Source organism: Oryctolagus cuniculus, chromosome 8, assembly GCF_964237555.1.
Source record: "Oryctolagus cuniculus chromosome 8, mOryCun1.1, whole genome shotgun sequence".
Taxonomy (NCBI): Eukaryota; Metazoa; Chordata; class Mammalia; order Lagomorpha; family Leporidae; genus Oryctolagus; species Oryctolagus cuniculus.
Window position 1 is genome coordinate 36162775 of NC_091439.1, and position 12782 is coordinate 36175556.

Genomic DNA, 12782 nt, shown 5'->3' on the forward strand with positions numbered 1-12782 from the left:
ACAAATTTTATTTTTAAAGAATGTTTTAAAGATTTATTTATTTATTTGAAAGGCAGAGTGACAAGGGGGGGGGGGGAGAAAGAGACAAAAAAGAGACAGAGAGAAAGGGAAAGTGAGAGAATCTTCCATTCACTGATTCACTTATCACATGCCCACAGCAGTTCAGGCTGTGCCAGGCTGAAATCAAGAGCCAGGAATTCCATCCAGGTTTTCCATGTGGATGGCAGGGGCTCAAATGCTTGAGCCATCATCTGCAGCCTCTCGGGCACATTAGTAGGAAGCTGACTGGGAGAGGAGTGGGGACTTGGTTCCAGAACTCCAAAGTAGGATGTGAGGGTCCCAAGCAGTGACTTAGCCCACTGTGCCACAACACCTGCCTTTTAATGATTTTAAATGTTTTACTTATATATTATCTTTGCATTATGTATCATTTATGATTCAAGAGAGAGAGAGCAGGACAGACAGGTAGAAAGAGTTTTCATCCAGATTCACCCCCTCAAATGCCCATAATGGCCAGGGCTCAACCAGCCTGAAGTTGGGAGCTGAGAACTCAACCCAGGTTTCCCACATAGATGGCTAGGACCGAACGACTTGGAACTAACTTGCCGCCTGCCAGGGTGCACATTAGCAGGAAACTGGAGTCTGGAGTAGAGTCGGGACTTGAACTCAGCTTCTCTGATATGGGATGCAGGCAACCTAACTGGTGTCTTAATCGTTAGGCCAAACACCACCTTTCCTTCTGGGTTTTCATGCAAGTGAATGCTTTGTCGTTCAGGTTTCAGGCATTTCCAGCTCTAAAAGCTATTCTAGAATCATATTACATCCTATGTTGTCATCCAATATTAAGTAGGGCACACATGTCCATTGAATTTATTAATTGCTAATTAATCAATTAAAAGACCATGTTTATAAGCTGGGACAGGGTACATATTTATGTCTTAATATGAATCAATAAAGTATGTGGAAATTTAGCTAAATAATATGATATTGAGGCCCTCCCAGGCCCTGAAAACCCAAGATTTTTTTTTTAAAGATTTACTCATTTATTTGAAAGGCAGAGCTAGAGAGGCAGAGAGAGAGAGAAAGATCTCTGCTGGTTCACTCCCGAGATGGCCACATGGCCAGAGCTGCACTGATCCAAAGCCAGGAGCTAAGAGCTTCTTCTGGGTCTCCCACATGAGGGCAGGGGCCCAAGGACTTGGGCCATCATTTACTGCTCTCCCAGGCCATAGCAGAGAGCTGGATCAGAAGTAGAGCATCCAGGACTCGAACCTGAGTCCATATGGGATGTTGTCACTGCAGGCAGCCGCCTCATTTGCCATGCCACAGCGCCAGCACCCCATGATTTCTATTTCAATACTACCCAACACAGTTACAGTTTCATCTTTCATGACAAACAACTATTGACTTTCATGTAGAGAAATAGTTTTATGTTTCTCCATCCAAAATCTTCTTTCCCCCAAAACACCATTCTCAGGAGCCCTCTGCTAAAAAGACAAACAGCCAGGCGGATTGGGTTTGGTGTTGGGAAGGTGGAAGTAGATCTTTGTTGTACCTTGTGGCTTGTTGAGAACTACTCAATTAGGTAGGGCAGGAGACAAACAGCATTTGTGCTGCCCAGGGCAGAGCTCCGTGAAGACTGTTAAAAGGTAGAAACCGAGAACAAATCTATTACAGAAACTCAATTAGCTTTAGGGAGCAGTGTCTCAGAGCCATCTCCGCAGAGAAGAGGCAGCGTTTCACAGTGACCAGGATACAATTGCACAGCTGCTTGGGCCTCCAGGGCCTAAGGAGATAAAGTGAGCGGAGGCCAGATAGCAGTTTGTGGAGATGCCAGTGCCCAGTGAACATGGCCTTGTCCTCACACCCTGGCAGGCTGCCCGGAAGGAGCCGGCCCAGCTGTTGGGTCTGGTGACAGTCTGTTTAACCTGCCAGCACTGGGAGCCAACTCCCAGATCCCCAGGCAGGGAGGCAGTTTCCAGGCTAAAGCGCTTGTAAGCATTCAGTTCAGCGGTTGTTGCAAATCAGGAAGGGCTGACAGAACAGCAAAGCAGACACAGCCACCCTTTCAAGGAAGCAAGCTAGTTTGGAGGCTTCCTGGCTAGAGACACGATGTTACTTGCCGCTAGAGGCATGGCTATCAACTAAGAATCTCAATGTCATGTTTATTATAACATTTTAGAGCTCAAAGAGACTTGGGGAATTGTTTAACTTTGGGAAAGAATCAAGGGTAGGATCCCAGAGGTTAAAACACTTATCAAAGTTGCACAACTACTTTGTGGCAAAGCCAAGACGAAAACCCAATTGGCTTAACTGCTAATCCTAGGATCTTTTCATCATTCCTAACAGCATTTTGAGGACATGTAAGACACGGCTGCCCTGTTCACTATTCTGTCATCATGGCTCCCTTCCCCTGGTGTTGGTTAGTAAATACCTGGAACACATTTGCAAGTTTTGTTTAGAAGGATTTTGTTTGCTGCCCCATACTTTCTGTCAATTTGTGACATTTTCCCAAATACATTTATTTTTATAACTGCAAAGACAATTAAAAAAAAAAACTCAAGGGGCCAGGGTTGTGGCTCAGCAGGCAAAGCTGCTGCCTGTGACACCAGCATCCCATATGGGCACCAGTTTGTGTCTTGGCTGCTCCACTTCTGATCCAGCTCCCTGATAATGGCAGGGAAAGGCAGTAGAAAATAACCCAAGTGCTTGGGTCTCTGTCACTCACATGGGAGACCTGGAAGTGCCTGTCTCCTGGCTTCAGCCTGGCCCAGCCTTGGCCATTGTAGCCATCTGGGCAATGAACCAGTGGATGGAAGATCTCTCTCTCCCTCTCTGTTTTTCTCTCTCTGTAAATCTTTCAAGTAAATACATACACTTTTAAAAATAAAAACCCAAAAGGTAATTTTTTAAAGTTTTCATAATTCTGGAGATAGTCTCATTAAAGACTTGGGGTATGTTCTTCCAGATCTCTCTCTCTCTCTCTCTCTCTATGGGTCTACCTATCTACCTACCTACCTACCTATCTATCTATCTATCCATCATCTTCTGATGCATGAGTTGCTGACAATGTATGAAGCTTTGCTATCATGGAAGAAGCTGTTCATTCTTGGAGGATGGGAAATGAGAGACAGCATATGTAAAGAATGATACTTCTAGCTGGCGCCGCGGCTCAATAGGCTAATCCTCCACCTTGTGGCGCTGGCATACCGGGTTCTAGTCCCGGGCGCCGGATTCTGTCCCAGTTGCCCCCCTTCCAGGCCAGCTCTCTGCTGTGGCCAGGGAGTGCAGTGGATGATGGCCCAGGTGCTTGGGCCCTGCACCCGCATGGGAGATAAGGAGAAGCACCTGGCTCCTGGCTTTGGATCAGTGCGATGCGCCGGCCACAGTGCGCTGGCCGCGGCGGCCATTGGAGGGTGAACCAACGGCAAAAGGAAGACCTTTCTCTCTGTCTCTCTCTCTCACTGTCCACTCTGCCTGTCAAAAAAAATGATATTTCTTACCTAGATAATGGTTGACAAGGTCTTTGTTTATGACGTCAACACTCTTTATCACCACCTGTTGCACCCTCACCCCTCACTATCCCACCATTAAATCAGTTTAGTTTCTCAGCCCCAAAGGTGAGAATTTAAGCCAGATCTCCCAGAGGAGTTGGGATGAAGACTATGAGTTTGGAGAAGAAAACTGGGGGACTCAAACTTTGGAAGAGGGAGAAGGAGAACTGCTTTCCGGAAGACAGTGAGATATGAATGTTGCACAACTCTGGAGCCCGGAGGCTGGTAGCAGCCCCAAGAGCAATGGTTTTGCATGTACCTAGGTCAGCCAGGAGCTCAGCACCCCAAGCAAAAGTCTCACTAAGGATATCACTGCCACGGAGATGTCACCTGGGCATGGAGAACATAAACATGGCCACCACAAGTGGATTTCATGCTTAGGAAGGCAAAGTTCTTAAAGATAAAAACCAACTGACTGATAACCAAGGACTTTGTTCCTATTATCTTTGACCACTAAGCTCTAGTGTTTGTATACAATTCCAAGGGGGTGAAAGGAGATCCCTGAAAAAAAAATGACATACCAGGTTTCCCAGCAACCCTGATGGAGGGAACTAAGCCTCACTGAAATGGATATAGAAAAATAAAAAACTATACGATGACCTATGAGCTTCGGAGCAAATCAAACACGCAGCATATGTGCAGCATAATGTGATGTGATAGGATTTTATTGACATACCAGAGTATCCAGTGATGCAAAATTTCTTTCTTTCTATTTTGCACCCACACCTCATGCTAGATATGAGTATAAAGATTATTTAAGAGAGATTAAGTGCTCAGAAGTAAACAAGTAATTAAGCATACAAGAGACCTTTATAAACTTTATATCAAAATAAGAGACTCAGAAGTGAGACAAATACAAATGTGAGATTAAGAGGAAATTGCCATGCATATGTCAGATAAGAGGCTAATTGTAGTAAAATGCAAATAAGTCTCACAAATTAATAAGAAATAGATAAACAATGCAACAAGCCTAAGAGTAAATAACATGAATAGAAAATTCACAGATGAGCAAATCCAAATGGTGATTAAACCCATAAAAAGTTGCTCTATTTCCCTGGTTGTTAGGGAAATATAAATTAAAGTAACAATGATGTTTTCCCTTTCACTCATCAGATACACAGTTCTTTTGAAAGAAATATTCTCTCAAATTGGTGTTGGAAATTTAACCAAAATTTAAGTACATACACATATTTTTAAGCCATAAATCCTGCTTTTGGGAAATCTATACCACAGAAAAATGAGAGTCATCTCTTCATAGCATATGGGCAGGGAAAGAGGTCTTAAACAAGACCCAAAAACATGAACTGTAAAAGAAAATATTAATAAATCATCCAATAATTATTTCTACAAGCCAAAAGATATCAGCACATTTAAAAGAAAAGTCATAAGCTAAAAAAGATAACTGACAGTTTAAAATGATCCAGAATTAATATCCAGAATTAATATCCAGAAACACTTGTTTTACCTAAATGAAATTGCCAATGTTTAACAACTTCTCACCTACAAAAGGAGGCAGTTTCATAGTACTCAATCCACTACAAAGAATTCTTCCAAATTAATAAGTAAAAGCCAACTACCCAGGAGAAAGAAATGGAAAAAAGATATGAATTCATGAATGAGGAAAATCAAATGGCCAAGAAATGCTTGAAAATATTCTTAACTCACGAGAAATCTGGCAAGTAAAAATTATGATGAGATCACGGTTCGTATCACAAGGTTGGCAAAGATTTAAAAGTATTGGTAAAAATGTGAGGGGCAGACATTGGGGCATAGCAGGTTAGACTACCATTTGGGATGCTCACATCCCATGAGAGAATGCCTGGGATCCAGTACTTCCAAGGTATCTTCCTGCTAATGCATACCCTGGGAGGCAGCAGATGATGGCTCAAGTGCTTGGATCTCTGCCACCAATGTGGGGACCTGGGTGATGTAGTTCCTGGTTCCTGGCTTCGGCCTGGCCCATCTTGGGATGTTGTAGGCATTTGAGAAATAAATCACTGGATGGAAGATAGCTCTCTCTCTCTCTCTCTCTCTCTCTCTCTCTGAGTGTGTGTGTCTCCTTTTCAAATAAAATACATAAACTCTAAAAAAAAGTGGGAAATGGGAATTCTTAGATATTGCGTGAATACAAAGTGTTACAAACTTGGAAATACTATATGAAGTTCACATGCACACCATTTGACCCACAAACTTTACTGCAGTGAATACACACCAAAGACAACCACAAAGAATTATATATAAGGATTTATGAAGCATCATTTGCAACAGTGAATAATTGCAAGCAATACGAATGACATCACATATTATAAGTAGATGTTACATTTATAGGTAAATAGCAGCTAAGTAAACTAAATGACATCAGATATTTAGTAGATAAGTATCTACTAAAGTTGATTCATATATCTGTCAACAGTAAAGAACTACATATGTCAATGTGGATATGTCTTTAAAAATATAATGTTGAGGCTGGCATTGAGCATAGTGGACTAAGCTGCCACTACCTACACGAGCATCCATATCAGCACGCCAGCTTGAGTCCTGGCTACTCCACTTCCAATCCAGCTTTTTGCTAATGCACCAAGGCAGGCAGCAGAAGATGACCCAAGTTCATGGGACCCCACCACCCACGTTGGAGACTAGGAGAGAGTTCCTGGCTCCTGGTCTGTCTTGGCCAGACCCTGGCCATGGATCTCTCTGTCTCTCTTTCTATGTCACTCTGCCTTTCAAGTTAAATAAATAAATCCTTTTAAAAATTCAAATAAATAAAAATATAAGGTTGAATAGAAAAAAGTACACAAGGATACTGAGAACATGAACTCAGTTATTTACATTTTTAAGTTACACAAAACTTGATATATGTAGTAAAATGTGGATGAAGACATGGATGCTGGCTTATGTCCTGGCTGCTCCACTTCTGATCCAGCTCCATGCTAAAGGCCTGGGAAAAGCAGTGGAAGATGACTCAAATGTTTGGGCCCCTGCCACCCATGTGGGAGCCTTGGATGAAACTCCTGGCTCCTGGCTTCAGCCTGGCCTAGCCCTGGCCATTACAACCATCTGGGATGTGAAACAGCAAATAGAAAATCTCTCTCTCTCTCGCTGTGTGTGTGTGTGTGTGTGTGTGTTCTCTCTCATTCTGTAACTCTGACTTTCAAATAAATCTTTTTTAAAAATATTATGAAGATAATATATAGCTGGCTTAAGATAATGGCTGGTGGGAGGGGAGTGGAATGGAAGGGATATAAAGAGGTCTTTAACTGTAGTTCAAACTTTATTTAAAAATAAGCAAGTAAGTATGATAAAATGTTAACAACTGCTTTTTAAAAAAAAAAGATTTTATTTAATTTATTTGAGAGGCAGAGTTACAGACAGAGAAAGAGGCAGAGAAAAAAGGTCTCCCATCTGCTGGGTAATCCCCCAAATGACTGCAATGGCTGGAGCTAGGCCAATTCAAAGCCAGGAGCCAGGAGCTTCTCCAGGATCTCCCGTGCAGGTGCAGGGTCCCAAGCACTTGGACCATCTTTTACTGCTTTCCCAGACCAAAGCAGAGAGCTGGATCGAAAGAGGAGCTGCTGGGACACGAACTGGAGCCCATATGGAATATGCCAGCGCCGTGGGTGGAGACTTAACCTACTACACCACAGCGCTGGCCCTAACAACTGCTTTTTTAAAAATTGCATACTTCAGGGCTTTTGAGTTATCATCTGTTCTTTTCTATGTGTTTCAAATATTTACAACATAAAACATTAGAAGCCTCAACAAGGATGTTGGTTGCGGTGTTGTTTCTAGAAGTGGGACCAATGCCAGGATACAGGAAACCATGGTCCATCCACACCACATACTTCACTCATCAATGGCTTCCAGTAGCTATAACTGAGCTTTTGCTTAATCATTCAAAAGAACGTGACAGTTAGTATCTCACACAGCTGAGGAAGTGAAAAGTGGGCGCTGAGATACGCAGAGTTCTGAAACTGGCTGTGTGATACTTCAGCAGCTAGAAGCAGGTGATGTCATAGGTGAATGCGTGCTCACGTGCCTCATCCTGTTGACTAATGACACGTTGTCTTTCTTCTGTCTCTCTTGTGTCTGGAGAGCTCATGTACCTGCCTCTGTGGCTGAGGCTGGGACCTCTGGGTCACCTAATTTGTCAGGAGAATAAACAATGACCCCGAAGTCTTTTGGGCTGATTTCTAATTAAACAGAAGGGCCCTCCATAACTAGCTGTCATCAGCTGATGGGGGTGGCGAATGTGAGAAAGCACCGTGGGGTGGCTGCTTTCTTCCTCCCCATCGTCAGGGGATGTGTCCTTCTCTGACTCGTCCACGGCACCAGAGCTCAGTGCACCTCCTGTCACTGTTCTGAACTCCTGGGTGATGCCAGGTGGGAAATGAAGTCACAGGCATTCTTACAGCTTCTCTGCTGAATATCAGGGAACTGGGGAAAAAGCAGCTGGCCTGAACGGGGAAATCCTAACAATGGCAATAATAGAGGAATGGCCAGCAAGGAGCCCTCCATCTCCAGTCCCCTGTGGCGTCTCCTTGAACTCTTCTCCCGGGAAGATTGTTGCTCTATCACAGAGGTGACACCATTGTTCAAGAGGTTCGATCACATTCACATGGTTCCTTAAAGACATCCCGCACTCTCTAAACTCCTCTTCGGGCCGATATTTTAAGAGCTGCCTCTATGCTCTGAATGTGTAGTCTACTGATGTTCAACAGCCATGAAAAGGATCACTCACATAGCACACCACGGCCTGCCACAGCCCTTGTCATCCAGAAATAAAATCTCATTTCTTAGGAGGAAAATGAAAGTTTTGGGTCCCCACCCCCACCCCCACCCTCAGCCTGTAACATTGAGAGCGTTTTCTCTCCCCAGCAGATCGGATCAAAATCTCCCGAAGGGCTGTGCAGACAAAGGGGAGTGATCTGAAGCTTCCTGGTGAAAGCAGGTCACATCTTTCTGTCCCCTCTCCTGTCGACAGCTCCACAGGAGGCGCACCTTCAGAAAGGCGCTGGTGAGGGATTGCACACTCGGGCTTCTCCAACCTGGGAAATGGGATTTCAGCCACTGACTGCCATCGGCTCGCTGGCACTTGCCAACTGCTCCCGCCTGAGTGTTTAAAAGCATATTTTCGGTCAATTGAGGACAAGGGAAATGCCCTTTTCTGTGTTGGAAGGAAACTAGTTAGCGTCTTCAATTGCTTCCCCTGCAGTGGTTAGCTGCTTTCTGAGATCTTCCTTCCCCTTAATGGTTCAGATGCTGAGGCATCTTCCTACGGTGCTGGCATCTCTAGACAGCAGAGAGTTAGTGTCACCCAGAGGGTAGCCAGGGTACAGAGTTTGCACAGACTTCACCATCCAGCTCCCGGAGACGGAATAACATTGGCTGTCAAATGTGGCACATAAAGAAGAGAGTGTTTTTAAGTTCTGTCGAAATCAAGGTACAAATGCCCACTCGAGCATTAAAATGACCTCCAAGGTGGCGCGCTTGGCTGTGCTTTAAGATGTACCATTTGACCTCCACCCTGCAGTCATCCTGGCCTTTTATAAGGGCCTGGCACCCAGAGCCATACCTCCCCCTTATCAGCATTCACTTGAGAAGGCCTGTGACCTTTCTGATGAGGAAATGCTGCCTCTTATTTGTGTCATGTTTTTAGATAAGTCTCTGAAAAGGTTAACAGGGAAGCGTCCGGGCTGGCCTTGGACGGGGGAATGTCGCCCCCAAAGAATGGGGAAAGGGAAATGCAGTAGGCTGAATTATGTCCCCACCCCAACCCCAAATAGTCCTATGTTGAAGCCCTGACCCTCAGTGTGATCCTACGGGTTTTTAGAGGTAAGGAATAAAGGTTAAGTGAGGTCATTGGTGAAGGGCTCTAATATGATAGGATCAGTGTCGCTCTGAGATGAGACACCGGAGAGCTGGCTCTCTCCCCACACAGAGGTCATGTTAGCACACTGCGAGCCCGTGGCCACCCACGAGCCAAGAGAAGAGGCCGGAGAATGGAGCCGACTCTGCTGGCACCTGGATCTGTAGCTCTCTGGCCTCCAGAACTGTAGGGAGTGGATTTCTGTTGTTTGAGCCACGCAGTCCTTGCCAGTTTGTGGTAGCAGCCCAGGCTGACCAATACAGGGACAGATCTTTGGGTATTTCCACGTTCCAATTAAAAATGCCCCCGCGACAGCAACTGAGACTTCTCTCAGCATTAGATAGAAGGAGTTTTGGACGTGGCACTCTCAAAATATGTTGCTTTGGCAAATTGGCTATTTCTTTTTCCACACTCCCCTAAAGTCAGGTTCCCCCCACCCCTCAGGCATCACGTTAGATGAAGAAGTCAGGCCCCTGGCGCTGGTACTGTGGCGTAGCCGATAAATCTGCCACAGTACCACAGTACCAGCATCCCACACAGGCACCAGTTTGAGTCCCAGCTGCTCCACTTCCAATGGAGCTCTCTGCTGTGGCCCAGGAGGGCAGTGGAGGATGGCCCAAGTACTTGGGCCCCTGCACCTGCATGGGAGACCTGGAAGAAGCTCCTGGCCCCTGGCTTAGAATAGGCCCAGCTCAGGCCATTGTGGACATTTTGGGAGTGAACCAGCAGATGGAAGATCTCTCTTTCCCTCTGTAATGCTGCCTTTCAAATAAGTAAATGAGTCCTTAAAAAAAAAGAAGTTGACCCAGAAAAATAAATACCGCATGATCTCATTCATTTGTGGCATCTGAAAAAGCTGACATCGCAGAAGCACAGAACAGAAGCGTGGTCTCCAGGGGGGGGGAGGGGCTGGGGAGAGAGGGGTCAATGAGTGCGAAGCTACAGGTAGATAGAGGAACATGTTCTAGACATCTACTGCACACAGAGGGACTATGGGGGACAGTGTAGTGCTGGCCGTTTCTAAAATAACTGCAGGAGGATTTTGAATGTTTTCACCAGACAAAAACCATGCTTCAGGGGACGGGTATGCAAATTACCCAGATTTGACCATTACACAAGGCATACATGTAGCAAAACATCACACTTTATCCTGTAAGTATGTTCAGTTATGTACATGTAGATCTGAGAAAGAGACAGAGCGAGAGTGAGAGTGAGAGCGAGAGAGAGAGAGAGAGAGAGATCCCGCTAAAGAAGCTCAATTGTTATAAATTCTCTCCCTGGGACTTTCGTCGCTCAGGGAAGATTGACCATAATTGTAGGTGAGCCGACCAGAAGTCAACACCCACCTGGAAGAAACTTTGGCACAAACTCTTATCTCTCTCATCTATTCGTCTAGGGATCCATTCATCTTTTCTTTTTTTGACAGGCAGAGTGGACAGTGAGAGAGAGAGAGTCAGAGAGAAAGGTCTTCCTTTTGCCGTTGGTTCACCCTCCAATGGCTGCCACGGCCAGTGCTCTGCGCCGATCCGATGGCAGGAGCCAGGCGCTTCTCCTGGTCTCCCATGGGGTGCAGGGCCCAAGCACTTGGGCCATCCTCCACTGCACTCCCTGGCCACAGCAGAGAGCTGGCCTGGAAGAGGGGCAACCGGGACAGAATCCGGCGCCCCGACCGGGACTAGAACCCGGTGTGTCGGCCCCGCAGGCAGAGGATTAGCCCAGTGAGCTGTGGCGTCGACCCCATTCATCTTTTCAAAAAATCATTTACCCTCCCCTCAGTGACTTTCATCTTTCTATCCTCCCTCCCCTACTCCTATTAAGAGAGTCTATAATCTCTCAAACCCCAGCACTTTTTTGCTTTTTTAAATTTATTTTCATTTTATTTGAAGGGGGTGAGAGGAGGAGAGAGATTGTCCATCTGTTGCTTTACTCTCCAAATGCCTGCAAGAGCTGGGACCAGGCCAGGCTGAAACCAGGAGTCAGAAATTCAGTCTGGATCTCCCATGTGAGGTGGCAGGGATTCAGCACCTTAAACCATCACCTGCTGCCTCCCAGGTTGCACATTAGCAGGAAGCTGGGATCCAGAGAGGAGCTGGGACTTGAACCCAAACACAGAGATACGGGAAGAGGATGGCCCAAGCAGCATCTTAACCACTGTCTGCTCCCTCACCACGTTAGCATTTCTCTCTTCCTCTGATGCTCTCATGCATGTAATATTAAAAATTCATACGTGTGCATGCCTTTTCCCTATTCATCTCTCTGTTGTCAATTTATTCTGTAGGCCAGCTATCAAACCTTAGAATGGCAAACAAGGAAACCTTGGGAAAGTTACAAGCTTTTGGCTTCAGGATCAGCCTACATAGCCTGGGAATGAAAAAGACTGAGGTATTTGTTTCTCCTTGAAATCCTCTTGCAAGCTTAAAGCACACCCATGCTTTCTGATGGATTTGGTTTTCCAATCTATCAGATTATATTTGGGGAAGTCTGGAAAGCGAAAGGTTGGATACTAAAGATGGGGAGGAACAGTCAAGACTCCCTGAAGGCCATTCTCACGGGTGCTGTGCAAATGGCTTCTCTTTGGGGGTGTTCTCTGTTTCTTACATTGCTCATGCTGTCTCACTGTTCACAACAATCATACAAACCCAGACATTTTACTGCTTTTGCCAGCCTTGACATAACTGGCTTGTAATTCAACTGCCAAGGCTGACATAAATTTGTCCTTTGCTTTATTCAGCACTTTTTGTGTGGGAGAGGGAAAGGATTCTCTCTAGAGAGTGAGCAGACTGTTATCATTAATGTCAATGGCACGCACTGGCATCCCTTGCTCACTAAAGTGCAAACTAAACTTTCAACAATTACAATAACAATAACACAGATATTTAAGTTGCTTGAGTAGTAGCATACTCCTAACTTTTTTTTTTTTTGCATACTCTTGAAATTTTAATCCCAAATTCTGAAACTTATCTGAAAGAGAAGAACCTAAGATTAATAAATTTGATATCATGATGTAATCTACTACAGAGAGTGTTCTAGATTTTCAGCAATACTTTTAAAAGTCAACTATATCAGCATGCCCTATACAGTTAGACTCCTCTACTAGTGAAGTGATGGTGGGGAGCCAGGTGTGAGACCAGAAGACCCAATGGGTAAGAAACCAATGGGGAAAATGCCTACTGCCCCCTGCTGGTAACAATGAGTCAATATTTCTGATGATTCCCACAACACTGAAAGTTCTCTTACATGTTGAGTTGAAAACACCACACCAATTTCAAAATGACTTTAAACAACTTTAAATATTTAGATTAAAAAACACTAAGAAGTAAAGATTTTACTTGATTTTTCCCTCTAATTATACCCCTCTTTTC